The 15,842-nt window shown below is 30.6% G+C and overlaps 1 protein-coding gene across 2 annotated transcripts in view; it reads right to left on the reverse strand.

Moving 5' to 3' along the window:
• LOC118194527 (exonuclease GOR-like) overlaps positions 1-15,842 on the reverse strand; it is a 119,819-nt gene that overhangs the window by 56,881 nt on the left and 47,096 nt on the right. Inside the window, exon 1 of one of the 2 annotated variants that reach the window (XM_085810362.1) lies at positions 11,522-11,704. The exons of the other annotated variant lie outside the window; for it this stretch is intronic. The gene's annotated coding sequence lies outside the window, so the exon portion shown is untranslated. Of the gene's footprint in view, positions 1-11,521; positions 11,705-15,842 lie in introns of those variants that run through there. 2 annotated transcript variants of the gene reach the window in all.

Here is a 15,842-nt window from a genome sequence, read left to right on the forward strand (position 1 = left end):
TGTCACTTCTTTCTTTCCGTTTTCCATCCAGAACGCAAATTAGCTCAGCGTATTTAAGTGAAGGTTTGAGATTGCTTAGACAGAGTGTGTTTAGACTAGTGAAGGTAACTTTGCTAGGTGTACTCTAAGATCTGTCTTTGGCGGTGCATGATAATTACCGATAGTATTTCACGCCGGTGAACATTTAAGTCCCATCTTAAATGTTCACCGGCGGATAATTCAAATGCGGATAATTCACTCTAGACTCTGGTTATTAGCTATTAAGATTTAGATTTACAGTGAATTTCTGCTTTGAGTTCTCGCCATAAATGCTGGTTAATTTGTAAGCACCAAGTATTCCTTCTATTCACGTTACTTATTTTTAAAAGAGAGGGCCTTTTATACACTTTTTAAGTCTCTGTAGTACTTTTAAGACTCATCGAATGTCGCTTACTGAGGATTAGTCACAAGTTTCATTTAGCAAAAGTACACACAAACTTTAGAGTAACATTTGTGGACGGTGAACTATTAGCGACATTATTTATAATTGAAATGTTACGAAAGTAAGTGTTTACACATTTATATTTATATTCAATTAGTCAAGTTCCGATGCTATTTCGGATCACCAGGAGCGGTTAGCCCAGAAAGGCTATTAATTTCGTTTTGCCATTTTGCGTCGAAAACTTTAAATTGCAGTTTCACTTTTCAAATTGTTGCCACCAAATATTATCGCCCTGTGTTATATTTCAAGAAATAAAATAATGAAGCATCTGTATAAACGTATGCATGATTCTCGCACTTTGGTAAAATAACGGTACCCAGAGCCATCCAATTCTGAATAACGTAATCCTCCATCCAATGCTGGCATCTGGAAGCCCAAATTTGGAAGTTGTTTTATTATCGATTTCATATTTTGTAACACTTTAACGAATAATTAAGAAACAATAACACGCCGAACAATCAAACAACAAAAATCAGCGTTATATTTTCAAATTTTCACAGGACTAGTTTCGATGGTTTTGCGCTTTTGCAAATTGTTCGGTAAAACCATCGAAACTAGTCCTGTGAAAATTTGAAAATATAACGCTGATTTTTGTTGTTTGACTTCCAAATTAATTGCTTTGTTTGCTATTAATATGTCTCATCTTTCCTATTTCAAATAAATCTTAGTAGTGTTTCTTGGATAGGAAAGCAAGAATTTTTGAACTAAAGTTGCCTCTCAAAGGAAAGTTTTTTGACATTGAAGAGACAAAAAGAGTATGACATTTACTTTTAGAGGTATGTCAAAAACAGATCTCTAGAAGCCTTCTCTTCCATTACATGTTGTGCATTCAGACAAAAGTTGGATCAACGCAATCTATTTTTATTACACTCTGGTTACTTTATTAACATACAGTGAATATATACTAAACTTTTTACTTCAGCTTCAGTAATTCGGAATTGCTGTCGGAACTAGGACTTAGAAGATAAGTCAAATTGAATATTTCGATAATCCAATGAATTCAAAGTCGAATTTTCAACATTTTATTTTCGGAGGGAGGGGAAATTTTTTTCAGTTTTGGTCCATTATCCTAAGTATGTTTGCTTCGATTCTTTATTTTTTCCATAAAAGCGGAAATCTTACGCAAGGTATACATATACCGCATAGCTTCAAATTAAAATTTAATAATATACAGGGTGGTTATAATTAAATTTCCACTTTGAAACGGTTATAAAAGGAAAACTACTGTATCAAATGTTATCAAATTTGGTAACCGTGTAAAGGAGGTCATGGGAATTTATTTTCCGCGAAAAAAAAAAAAAAAAAAAAAAAAAGTTCGAAACCCCACCACCAGGGGGAAATGGTGCTGTATGCTATATTGTTAAACGAAATATGGGTCGGAACCTAACTTAACCTTTTGTTACACTGGTTTAATATGTTGTATACCCTTAAGAAACTTTGAAGTAAGCAAATTACCATTTAAAGGTGTTAAATTCGATAAAAGTTAATCGATGAAACCAGCCTTTCCTTTCATCTCATACCTTCAAAATGCTACCCTCTAAAGATTGATAAAGGCTGTGACTTAAATACTGATGAAATGGATTGAATTGGATTATTAAGTTACGGCAGAGCAGGGCTATCTGCCTAAAAAAAAAGATGCCTTCGTGAAGAACTTTCTAAGGGAAACCAGCTGGCATACACGTTACACAAGAGAAAATCCACGAAAACGCTCATGCAACCAGCCCGTTTACCGAGATTCGAACCCCGGCGTGAACTACCAGTGTTCAGCGACTTTACAACTCGGCCGCTGGTGGGCCTTTATGAAATGGAAAACGATTTAAAATGATTGTCAGAAATACCAAGATGTTGGTAAAGATGGATGCTTTTTAATATACTTGCAGAATGCCTGAAGAAAAACTGTTTAAAGCAGTGTATGCAAGTCATCCTAAGTTAAAATGTCGGTTATACATTTCTCTTATTTGTATATCTTTTCTGAACGGAACATTGAAAGGCGTGTCAAATGTGCTTTACTGTATTTTCTCTTTTAATATATGTAGTTTTCAAATGCTCGTAGTCTGGGTTACAAAGTATTCTTCCGAAAGAAACGCAATTCAAATAAATAAAATCAAATTCTGGGAAATTTATATTAATAAATATATTTAAAATGCTCGGTTCGAATGAATAAATAGAAAATTTTAAAATAATTATCTGAAGAGACAATGCAACACTAACAATTAAAACAAAAGTCTAAAAATTTAAAAATTACCTAAAATAGTAACTATGACTAAAAGTATAGTATAAAAAAACTATTTGAAAAAATAAATAAATAAATAAATAAACGATGCACCTTTGATTTAAACTACGCAGATCGAATGAGTAAATAGAAATTTTTAAAACAGTTATTCGAAAGAAACTATGCAACGTAAACAATTAAAATAAATTCGAAAAAGAAAAATTGCTTAAAATTAATAACAATTATAATTAAAAATGTAAGATAAAGAACATTATTTGAAAGAAGGAATGATTTAGTCTTTTTTTTCCTCTCACGCACTATGTAAAAAGAGAAATGAAAATAGGTTGCCACATATTAAGAAGTTCGCCAAGTGAACTAATTTTGGCGCAAACTGAATAAAAAGCGCCAACATAAATTGTTGAATGTCTCCGTAAATTTCGCGCCAAATTTTACAAAATTTAATATTTGGGCATAATTTGAGTCGTAGAATCGAAATATATAAAAAAATTGGTATGTTATTTCAGAAAAAGTCGGATTTTGTGTCAAAATACCTATGTTAGAATAGTGCTATATATAAATCTAATATATATCCTAAGTCGCGCTTTCGAGACATGAAGAACGCAATTTGAATTTCGTGAATCAGCCCGGTAAAGTAGGAGATATAGAAGCAGTGTACATTGGTTTTTAACAAGAAATGACGCAGGCATTTTTAAAGAAGCGAAGCGGGGAGATATTAGTAATGTAGAAGCTAGCAGAATAATAATGACGTAATTAGCCCGCCACAGGTATTTATACCAAAGTATGTGCGATTTTAGAGACAAGCTATGATTGGTTAATATTAGTTAGTTGCTCTTTTCACGTACCGTTACATAACATAGAAAGTCCTTAAATTTGGGAGAACAAATGAATTTAGGGGATGATCACCAAATCTAGAATGCTAATTTTGAAGTCGCCAATTACTTTTAAAGCAGCTATATTTTCTTATATCGTACACACACACACACACACATATATATTTTTTCTTATATCGTACACACACACACACACACACATATATATTTATTCAAGTAAAGTAATTAAAAGTTGAGATGGTATATGGAAAATTTTCTTATATATATATACATTAAAAATAATTAAATCTAAGGAAGGACTATTAAGAATCCTGCGTCGAGGCTGCAAAGATTTAACTAAACATAGTTATAATTAAAGAGGAATACCCCTAATATTTAATTTCATTTATATTTTCCATTTGTATATACATAGCAAGGACGAAACACGATGTTTAAGCAATTAGGGAGAGAGTGAAATAAGCTAATTCCCTTTAAGTGTCGGTATTATTTCACTGTCCTTCGGTTGTTCATTTTTAATTATTATTAACAAATTTTTATCACAATTTTATGCATATCCTGACCATTGCTGATAAAGCAATTTTTTCAACACCAGTTTGACATTTACTATTATTTAGTACATTAAAAAAAAATAATATTACTTTAAAAATAAAGAATTTGTAAATTGGAATTTAAACTTCAAATTGTAATGCTCTGAATTTAATTTTAAATAATAGAATTTTAATAGGAGTATTCCTCTTTAATTATATAAAGATTTAAAAAGAAATTTATTTTGGACAAATAATGAAAGCTAACTTTTAAAGCCTATTCTTTCATTTGGGAAATTTTTATACTTGTTATGAAAAAATAAAAACGCAAGAAAGTTCACACCCGCACGACAAAACCTGACCGAGATATTTAACTTTAAAATTCACAATTTTTGATGCCATTTTCATCTGGCATCGAGGAATCGTTTAATTAAATTAGAATAATTCGAGGAAATAAATTTAAATGGAGCGAAAATGTGTATAAATTTATAGGCCTTGCAAGAAATTCATATGTTGTCCACATCAGATTTTTTTTTTTTATTTACAGTCAAACAAATATATCTATGCCTCATCAAGTGTTACCACAAACTTCCATGTATCATCAGCTAAATGTTTTCCATATAATTTTCTTCAGTTTTTTTCCCTCCCCGCGATATGCTTTGGAAATTTAGGTATAAACATCATTTTAACTTTTAATTTATGAATTTTTATGAATGCTTTGTTGCGATGCAATGGAAGTCTTGAGTCGGTAGATTTTCTTTCAAAAATATAGACTTCACTTTCTTGGTATTTACCAGCGTTCGAAAACAGTCTTAGGATACGGCTTTGCGACTTTTCTTGTTTTCGTTTTTTCCGCTTTTTACTTCCAGTTAGACACCTTTTTTCTTTTCAGATTTAATATATTAAAAATATGTTTCTTCGAAATGCAGGAACCTCTGTTTTACACCGCTTTACAATTTCTTGTTACGAATATTTTTCCTTGGAAATTGCATTAGCTTTATATCTTTAAGCCATCCTAAGAACTATTTATTTGGAAATGACTCATTTTGAAAGCCATTTTCAAAAAGAATCTCTTACTCTGCATTTAAATCCAAACAAAAAGGCAGCAGACGATTATATTGAAGATGCCAAATCTTTATCTCAAAATGCTCACGGCAAAATTAAAACAGAAAATCCTTTACATTCTGTATATATAATTACAAAACAATTTTATTAAAAGCAAAATATAAACATGCCTAGTATTTTTGCGCATTATGCTGCGGAAACATTATCAGTAGAGACATAATGTAAGAAATTTAGAACTAATTTTTCAAAAAGACCAAAATTTAAATTTTTTGTAACATTTAATGGATTATTTAAAATTTATTAATTATTAATTTGAGTTTTTGGTCTTTGTGAAAAATTAGTTCTAAATTTCTTACTTTATGTCTTTTTTGCATATAAATCAAAAAAGTCTGATGTGTACACCACATAACTTCCTTGTACGGAATATTAATTTATACGAATTCTTTCATTTTTTATACGCATTTCATTTAAACTTATTGGATTGAATTAAATCTACTTCTTGGATAGCGCATAATTTACAATAGAAAAATGCACTCTTTAAAATTCACTATCTTTGTTTACCATAGCTTAACAGCGTTATGTTTCGTTCATATTATAACTCAGAACGCAAAAAATTTATATCATTTGAAGAATTATGTAATCGTTGCCACATGAAGAATTATCTAATCGTTCAAATAGTATATCAAGAATTATCTAATCATTTGAAGAATTATCTAATCGTTGCCACATGAAGAATTATCTAATCGTTCAAACACTATAATAAATCTAGAACGATGTATAAAAGAAATTAAGCAAACAAAACTAAAAAGGAACAGTTTTTCACATACGATTCAGTATTTCTCATTGAATTAATTCAGTTCTAACTTCGCGAAAAGGCTCAAAATATCTATATTAAAAATTACGAAGTAAATCTTAAACACTTATTTCCTCGAAAAAATTCAAGAAAAGATTAAGCATGATTCAATTCGCAATAATAAATGAAGGCGTTATCTTTGTTGTTGCTAAGATTGGTCTCTCTAGATTGGCAACAAATCTACTATTGTGCTGTTTCAAATGTAAACAAACATTTACGCCATGTTATTTAAAAATTAGGCTCAACCGCACTTAAACATCTTTTAAATTGTTAATAATTCTACTAATATCGCTTGCAGATTTCCTAAAGGCATAAAAACCTTAATCGTAAGATAAAAACAACATAATTCAATCATTTTTAAAGCAAAAAATGCACAATTTACAAATATATAAGAGTAAAGAAACGGAGATCACTGAGCCGGTAACACAGTGGATATATATATAAATAATATTTATATGCGTTTGGTGCGGCCGATTGGACTGCATGTTATAGCAGTCCTATATGCAAAATTTCAACGTTCTGAGGCTACTCGTTTTTAAGTTATGCGAGATACGTACGTACGTTCGTACAGACACCCAGAAAAGTTCTTTTCAGAGTTCATTTTAAAGCAGTTTTGTAATTTTTTTGGGAGGAAAAGAGACTTTCATTCTGTCCTTACGTACAGATATCACGCAAAAACATCGTTATATTGTATTGGATAGCGGTCAAAATGGATATTTTCGTTGAAATATGCTGCCTGAAACTTTTCGCGATTACAATACTTCCTTTTTACTTCGTACAAGGAAGTAAAAATTAAAGAAAATCGGAACGGAAAGAATAAAATTCCGTACTGACAAATTTAAAGGTCCAACCTAATTTCTCCGGGTTACAGTATAAACTGGTAGAATGCAAATTACATATCGAATAATAAAATAAATAGATTTCATATTGCGCCCAAAGGGGCGTTTTTTTAACGGAGGATCAAAACGGGGTATGAAAAGTGATACAGGCATTTCAAAGTGATTGGACGCAACACTGGAACGTCTTTACACAGCTACGCTACCAGCACAATACCAGTAAAAAATGTAAAGAAACCTCGCAGATAAAATATCCATGCTTGAAGATGCACGCGCTATTAATGTTAATGGAACGCTTTGAAATCGTTGAGTTTGTCAATGAAAAATTCGTTAAAGGTATACAAAATATAAAATAGATAATAAAACAAATTCCAAGTTTGGGCTTCCAGATGCCCATATTCGAGTGGAGGACTACGTTGTTGCAAAATCTGATGTCTCCTGGTACCATTGTTTTTTCACAATGCGCGAAACATAGATACATTCATGTATATTCTTCATTACTTATTTTTTTTTTTATATAGTGCGGGGCTCTAATATTTGGTGGCAATAATTTGGAGTAATTCAGTCTTTTTTAGAGAACCAACGCAAAATGCCAAAACGAAATGAATAGTCCTTCTGGAAAAATTGCACCTTTGGACTAACAATTTTTACAATTAAAATTAAGAGTTTCTTACAGTAGTAAATTAAAAGAACAAGAGTTAAATAAAAACGTTAAAATCAACTAAACGTATTCCCTAGAGAAAGCTTTATGTCGGATATTTTCAGAAGAAATTCCACTTTTTTATCCCAATTTCTTTTAAAGAGGGATCCTTCATTAAGACAATGCAAGAAGTCACTTTCGAAAAGTTTCATTCCATTGCTTGAAAAAATGAAGACGAATAGAGGTAATGCACATATACATTTTCAATATGTGCTGGCAAATCCTCGTTTTATTTTACCTATGGACTATTGTGCCTTTGGTCTCTTGAAAAGAGCTTTTTCTAAGCGCAAACCTACCACAGCTGATGGATTCTGGGGAATAATTGTAAGAGGAATGAAAATCATTGCCCCTGGAAATTTTATGAGAAGTCATTCTATCATGGAAATTAAGATGTAGATTTAAAGTACCAATAAAACTATCAAATCGAACATATATATATATATATACATATATGTGTAATAATAAAATTCCATAATCAAGTTAATACACTTAAAGTTCTAACTATATGTTCTTTTCATTTTTAATGGCGACGTTCTCTTATTTGAAAGTACGTGGAATTAAAACCACAGCCCCGTAGTCAAGTTTTTTTCCCGCCTTTTCTACACGTACAGTTATAGAATGTTCTGGAAATATTTAAAGCGAACTGGAATGGCTAACGAGGCTGACGTCATTTCTTGGAAGCTCCGCCTTTCCAGAGACTATAAAAGGACTCGCAAAAGAATATCGGGGACTTTTTCTTAAATCTCACGATGCAGTAAACTTCATACAAAAAGTTATTAGTAATTCTTTTTTATTTACTCCGGATATCTGATTTTTTAACTGATATTTCTTCTGACCAATAATAAATTTATCCTGTTTTTTAAACTTATCGTCTGATAATTTAAGCTACGACTACATTTATCATTCTTCAACAATCTATTTATTCCTGACAAAAGCTGGTACATCACATATATATATATATATATTAACCCACCACCACCACCACCACTGTTTACATTTTAGACATTAATTAAATGGAATCGTTCTAAAAATGTGTAAATACCGTCTGTATTTAGATATAGAATGATTTATTTTAAACAGAAGGATTGCATTGAAACAACCGTTAGTTTGTAAATCATTAATGCCTCCATCACGACTAAACACTACCGAATAACATTAGGTTTATTATTTCACATAACTACTAAGCATTGCTTAACTCGTAAAACAAGCGTAAATTTTTCGTTAGCATTTTCTTTTGCTCTTGCCCCCTCTCCCCCCAAAACGAAATCCTCCAATACCATAACATGAACAAATATAATGTTCATTTTATGAAATGCTAATCATGCTAGTCTGTTGATATAGCGAACAAATAAGTCAAATAAATAATTTATTGCTTTAAAATTATAATAGGAAATCTGATATACCGCCCAAAAGTCTGAGCACAGAGAACTAGAACATTTATGCGCAATTTTCGACGAGCTTCGATTCTGCGAGTTTCTCGTGAATAATAATTCAAATTTAACAGTATTCTGAGTTATTAACAAGGGGAAAATGCAAAGATAATGTTTCCGTCTTAACAGAAACCGGAATAACTCAATTAACAGTAGAGTATTCTGAACTACAGTAACTGATATTTATATCTCTAATTAACTAGCAACAGAAATTTCTGGTTTGCTTGTAACTCTATGAGAGGCTTAGATTATGCGTAACTTTATTCCTTTTTTACTTATATTTAAATATCTGATGTGGACGTCGCATGATTGTAATATCTATTAAATTATACACATTCTTTGCTGCATTTCATTTAAACTTATTTCCTCGAATTTCATTAGAGATATATTTCTCATTCAATTAATTCAGTTCTCACTTCACAGCAAAGCAAAAATGCATAAAAACTTAAAATATCTTCAGTAAAAATTACAAAATATAGAAAAATCTAAATCACCAAACACAGTTAAAAGAGTCAAAGAACTTTTTTTTTTAAAACAATAAAAACTAATAAGTTTCTACGCAGAAACCAGCAATTCGGCCAACTGGCAGGAAAACAGATTTTTCGGTGCACAAAACTGAAAGTGTACTTTCGGTTCTACTCGACAAAAAGACACTGAAGATGGTGCACAAGCTGACTTAACTCACTGTTCTACTAAGAGTTTCAAATGTACACAAATGGCGGCCTCGTTAGGCTCAGTACCCCTTAAACAACTTTTAAATTATTGATAAATCTGCAAATACTGCATGCACATTAATCAAAAGGCATAAAAATCTTAACCGGAACATACAACATAATTCATTTATTTTCAAAGCACAAACACATATTAAATCCCGATATAAAAACCTTAACCGGAAGATATGAATAACATAATTCAGGCACTTTTAAAGCAACAAATGTATATTGTATGCAGATTAACTAAGCATTGCATTAAACCTTTCGACGATTCTTCTAATAATTTAATAGAATCTTTTTTAAATGGCTTAGAAGAATTATTTCAACTGAATAGAATTACGAACAATGTTCACAAGGTTATATTTACAAAAAATATTTATCGGGCTCGCTAAAACATTTGTAATGTCAATGTCGCCAAATCCCGAGTGTACCGTATACTAAGATTAAACCAAGCATTTTTAAATGCATGGAGATGGACAAAAACGTAACAAACAGTTCATTAGAACTTTTATAGGTAATGAATTTCGTATTTTTGCTCACAGTTTCTCAAATTTTGATGTCAACATTTATTAGTAATTTATCAAAGCCATTAATTTTGTCGTTTTCCATTAAAAGTGTTAATATTTCTTTTTCTTTTTCCATTAATTTTCCGTCAGATATTTTGGACAGCCGTTAAATATGCATGGATATGCAACGTCTTTTAACATTGGACGTTTTCTCGGAATTCCATAAAATCGCCCCATTTATAATCGTGAATACATGTTCACGCACAATCATATCTTCCCGAAAATTGTACTTTTTGCTCTGTATGCGGTAAAAACGTTTCATATTATGTCAGCATATTAATTCAAATAAATTCGTCCTTACTTCAAAAATAATAAATAAAGTCATATTTCAGCAGTAAACTAATTGCTAACATGTTATTTGTATTGATTTCGAAAATATGATTTTTTAAAATATATAAAATGCATAACTTAATAACTTACTTTATAGATTTGTTTCATTTTTAAATAATTTGCTATAATATTTATAAAGAATATTCGAAGTATTAATTATTTTAACAAAATTTTAACAATAATTTAGCACGTATTTTTAGTACTAATTTAATAATTCAAGTATTTATATTAAATTTATATTTCATTACATGAATTTACCTTAGATTAATATATTTAGATGAAATAAAGTATTGAAAAATTGCAAAATAAATCTTATGGGACTTCCGATTCTTGAAAGGGCCGATTTAGTCTCTTTTCATTCTAAAAGTAATGCTGATAAACTATGAAAAAGATGCTAAAACGACCACGTCTAAAAACGGTCATATCATGACGTTTCAGCGACGTCGGCAAATTGCAAAGATGCAACGGCAAATATTTTTGCGCCTTCCCAACGTTCTAAAGACGTCGTAAAAGTTACCACGACCACTTTGCAACCTCTCGGACCAGTTTGGCGGCTACTTGGGAATTTAGTCACTTTTAAAGAAACAAACGTATATTGTATGCAGATTAACTAAAGCATAAAAACTTTAACGGGAACATAACATATAATTTAGTCACTTTAAAGCAACAAACGCATATTGTATGCCGATTAAATAAAGTCACAAAAACCTTAACTGGAACATAAGAACAACATAATTTAGTCATTTCTAAAGCAACAAACGCATATTGTATGCAGATTAACTAAAGCATAAAAACTAACCGGAACATAACATAATTTAGTCACTTTTAAAGCAAAAAACGCATATTGTATAGAGATTAACTAAACCATAAAATCCTTAACCAGAACAACATAATTCAATGACTTTTAAAGCAACAAACGCACAACTTGCCAACATATAAGAATAAAAAATTTGAGCTCACCGACTTGGATAACTGATTGGTTATATATATGTGTGGTGTGGCCGATTGCAACGAAAAAGGGAGGTGCATAACTACTTATTATAGCAGTCTTATGTAAAAAATTTCACCGTTTTTTACAATTTCAACGTTTTCAACGTATTTTACAATCCTGTTTGGGAAAAAGTGTCTTTTATTCTATCCGTACGTTCGGATATCACGCAAAAACACCGTTCAGATGGATTCGACAGCGGTCAAAATAGATATTTTCAATGAAATATGAAAATGGAAATTTTTCCTATTACAATAAGTCTTTTACATCGTTTACAAGGAAGTAAAAATAGGTAAAGAACAGCTATACAAACACATGTACGTGTTGCTCATGAAGAAAATTCTGAAAAACTCACTGCCCAGATGACTGAGTCACTGAGAATGTAGCCTTTAAACCTGCAGAACAGAGGTTCGGTTAGCTCAAGGGGTCTTCAAATTGTGTTTCGTGGAGGTTCTGCAGTTTCGCGAGTCAATTTCCTGGGTTCCACGAGTCAAAATAAATATTCGAAAAGAAAATTATAAATAACTCACGCTAGTTGTTTATTAACTAAAAAAGTATAAAAAAACATTTAGTTATAGATTGGTTTTAAAACTTGTAGGCATCATATGTCAAAGACAATGACATGGAATGCTCTGCGAAACTAAACAGTTTAAGACACAATAACGCACCGAACAAATACTAATTCAGAAGTCAAACAACAAAAATCAGCGTTATATTTTCAAATTTTCACAGGACTAGTTTCAATGGTTTTAGTAAACCACCATCCTCAGCTGCTAAAGCGCAAGTGAACGAGATAGGATATAATGATCAGATAAGATAAAGATTCGGCTTTTAAAGAAATTATGTTTTAGTTCTGGTTTCATCAACAGATGGCGCCACTAGCTTATTTTCTGTCCAGGCTTATCTTAGCTGATCGTTATATCCTATCTCGTTCATTTGCGCTTTTGCAGCTGAGGATGGTGGTTCGCTAAAACCATCGAAACTAGTCCTGTGAAAATTTGAAAATATAACGCTGATTTTTGTTGTTTGACTTCTGAACTAAACAGTTTGTTAAGGCAAAATGAATGGAATTTAGAGGACGGTGTGAAAAATTGTAGAATAGAGTACTTTTTTCAATTGAAGGAAAGTATAAAAGGATATTTCTCAGAAGCAAAAACTGTGTACAACTAGATAAAAATCCATTCTAGTAATACGGTAAGGGAAGAGTTTATCGACATATTAAAAGATTCGACATCATAATCAAAATTTCAAGAGTAACTCCTAAATTTTTGTTTGTAGTTTCGTGAAAAAAACTTAGAAGTTTCTCGTACAGCTCTTAACATTTTAATACCATGCGGAATAACACATTTAAGCAAAAAATCTTACTCAGTATATACGGTAGCAAAAAATGTACAAACAAATTAAATGCAGACTATGAAATATGACTGCAGATAACACCAATAGAACTAGATTCGACAGTTTGTGTAAAAAAATGCAAGAAGTGTCCCTTCACTAAATATACTACAAAAGGGTACGTGACATCTGCGTCACGTGTTAATGCCATTATTGAGTAAATTACATTAATTTTATGTCAAAACATTTTAATAAAAAATACAATATTTTTCTTTAATTATTTGCATATAAAATATCTGTAACATATTGATCTACGTCACGTATTATTTTATGATCTATTTTTCTAATGATGGGATGGGATTTCTAGAAAAATCCTGGTTTCGTGGGGGACAAATTTTGGAGACCACTGTTTTAAGTTAACTGAATATGGCAAAGCTAACATGGGCTATCTGTTTAGGGAAAGGGATGCCTTTTTGGAGGACTTTCTAAAGGAAACCTAAATAACAGAGATCTGAGTTTCTGTTTACATCATTTCTTTAAGATTAATGCTAATTAGTGGCTGGAGTTTAATAAATCTAATAAGTTTAATATGCAATTTACAAAACAAAGGGAGGTTAGTTTGTAAGTTTGTAACGATAAAAAGAAGAGAGACCTTTATCATAATCTTTCGAAACGGGTAAAAAAATTGTTTAAAGTTCATGCCACTTTAAGATAGAATTTGCGTAATTTTTAAAACCGATGTGTTTCACTACACGTGTTTAGAAGTTAGCATGGCAAGATCACTCCGTTAGAATGTTATAAACCGTCCAATTAAAATACTGGTTAGTACATTTGACTACCCTATCGGAGGAATCGGGTTCGAATCCCGGAGAAGGCATGGATGTTTGTAAATGTATAGTGTCTGTACGGCATGGGGGCACTTAAAATATGTGGCTAGCCGAAAAAATATTTTCTTGCATTTAGCACAATTAAAATAAGAGCTGAAATTTATCTTTATTACAAATTAATGCTCAGTATAAAAGGCTAAAAGCTGTGAATGTGAAAAGAGATGCTTGAATGAACTTTTCAAGTTTTAAGAAATTAAGCTTATTTTAAAAAATCATCAGAAGAAGGTCAAAAAGAAAAAAAAAAGGGGGGGGAGGGAATTTCAAAAACTGGATTCCAAAATATAAATTCAGAGTGCTTAAAATAATTGAAACTTACATAATCGAAAAGTAATTTTTATAAATTTGTTATGCTTATTAGTAGAATGTAATCATTAACCATAGCTTGTGCCAAGTAGGATTCATCTAACTTTTAAAAGTCTTTTAACTGATGAATGCTCAAACTAAATTTTCAAGATAGCGAAGAAGAAAGAGTTTTGAAACCCAAAAAATTATAAAAGTATTTGCATTTTTTAATAATTCCAATTACATGGGAATTCCCATGTTTAGATGTTCTGGCCACATAGTATTTTTGCCTTGTTTGCTCTTATTTGTCGTTTCAAATTTTATAACTAAGAAAATGACGTTGACCTTTACATGAAATCTTTGTTAATGAATCGAAGTTGTGCTAAAATTGAAACTTTTTTTTACATATATTATTTTACGCCAATGCGCCCAACTTAATGACGTTGCGATTCGGATAAATTTTGTCATTTTGAAGAAAAACTACCAGAAATTATATTCAGCACAGGTTTGTAGATGCTCGGTTTCAATCGGGTACTTTTCTTATTAATTTTCAACTGATAAAGAACACTATTCATATGTAAATTTCTTTCCAAATAGCGATTATTCTTAGCGCAAAAATTTGTAACTCAGCTTATTTATTTTTTGACAAGCGCGAATAAGAATTATTGAAATCTTTGAACTAAATTTATATCACACTGTAAATTAATCAGCTCGATTTAATTTTCTGGTTCGTTTTAAATAAAACGGAAAATGTTATGAACTCGGATTTCAAATAAATAAAACTTGACATCTTTGCATTTTTTGTATTTCCAACAAATACATAACTGAAATATATTCACGCTCTGATGAAGTAGTTTGAGACTACTGTTCTATACAATAATATAATTCATCTTTTTGTTTCGATTGTATTAATTCACTGATTGGGTTCAGCTAAACGTCTTACATTATAATTCGAATTCAGTCCCAATATAAAAAGGATGGACTTTGAAATATACATAAGACGCCTCTGTACCAAATTAATCATAATAAAAATAAGCACATGACGAAAACTAGACTGGTTTTTAATTTCTCGCCGGGTAGGCACTTTTAATATATCTCTTAACATCTACTTTTTAAGAATTAAAGTTATTTTCTATATATTTTGTGTGCATGAAATAACGTTAACAAAATTTAAATAAAATAAAAATTTAAAAAAAATTATAAAAAGTAAAAATTAACTTGAAAAAACAGAAGAATGAAAGTTATAAGAAAAGCACATTAGTCAACAAGAAGCGCCAAAATTAAAATTAAAATTTTTAATTTTAGATGGAACACAGTTTATTTTAATACAGCAACGTAAACAAAAGCTATCTGCCTCGTGAAGGGACAGAAACTCGATCATTTTTACTAAAGAAATAAATAATTGAAAAACAAATATTTTAATACAGAAAAGTTCACGAAAGATACTTACTTACCTACTGAAGAAATAAAAACTCAATCATTATTACTAAAATAAATAATTAAAAAAATAACATTTAGTTAATTTTAATACAGAAAAGTTCAGAAAAGATATAGGTTCATGAAGAAATAGAAACTCGATCACTATTCCTAAAATAAATAATTAAAAAAATAATATTTAGTTAGTTTTAAGACAGCAAAGTATACAAAAGCTACCTGTCTCATGAGAAGAAACAGAAACTCGATCATTATTACTAAATAAATAAATAATTTAAAATATAACATTTAGTTTATTTAATATAGAAAAGCTCAGAAAAGACATTCCTTCATGAAAAAATAGAAACTCGATCATTAT

Source organism: Stegodyphus dumicola, chromosome 2, assembly GCF_044657685.1.
Source record: "Stegodyphus dumicola isolate Sdum_Otavi_A_Nest chromosome 2, ASM4465768v1".
NCBI lineage: Eukaryota > Metazoa > Arthropoda > Arachnida > Araneae > Eresidae > Stegodyphus > Stegodyphus dumicola.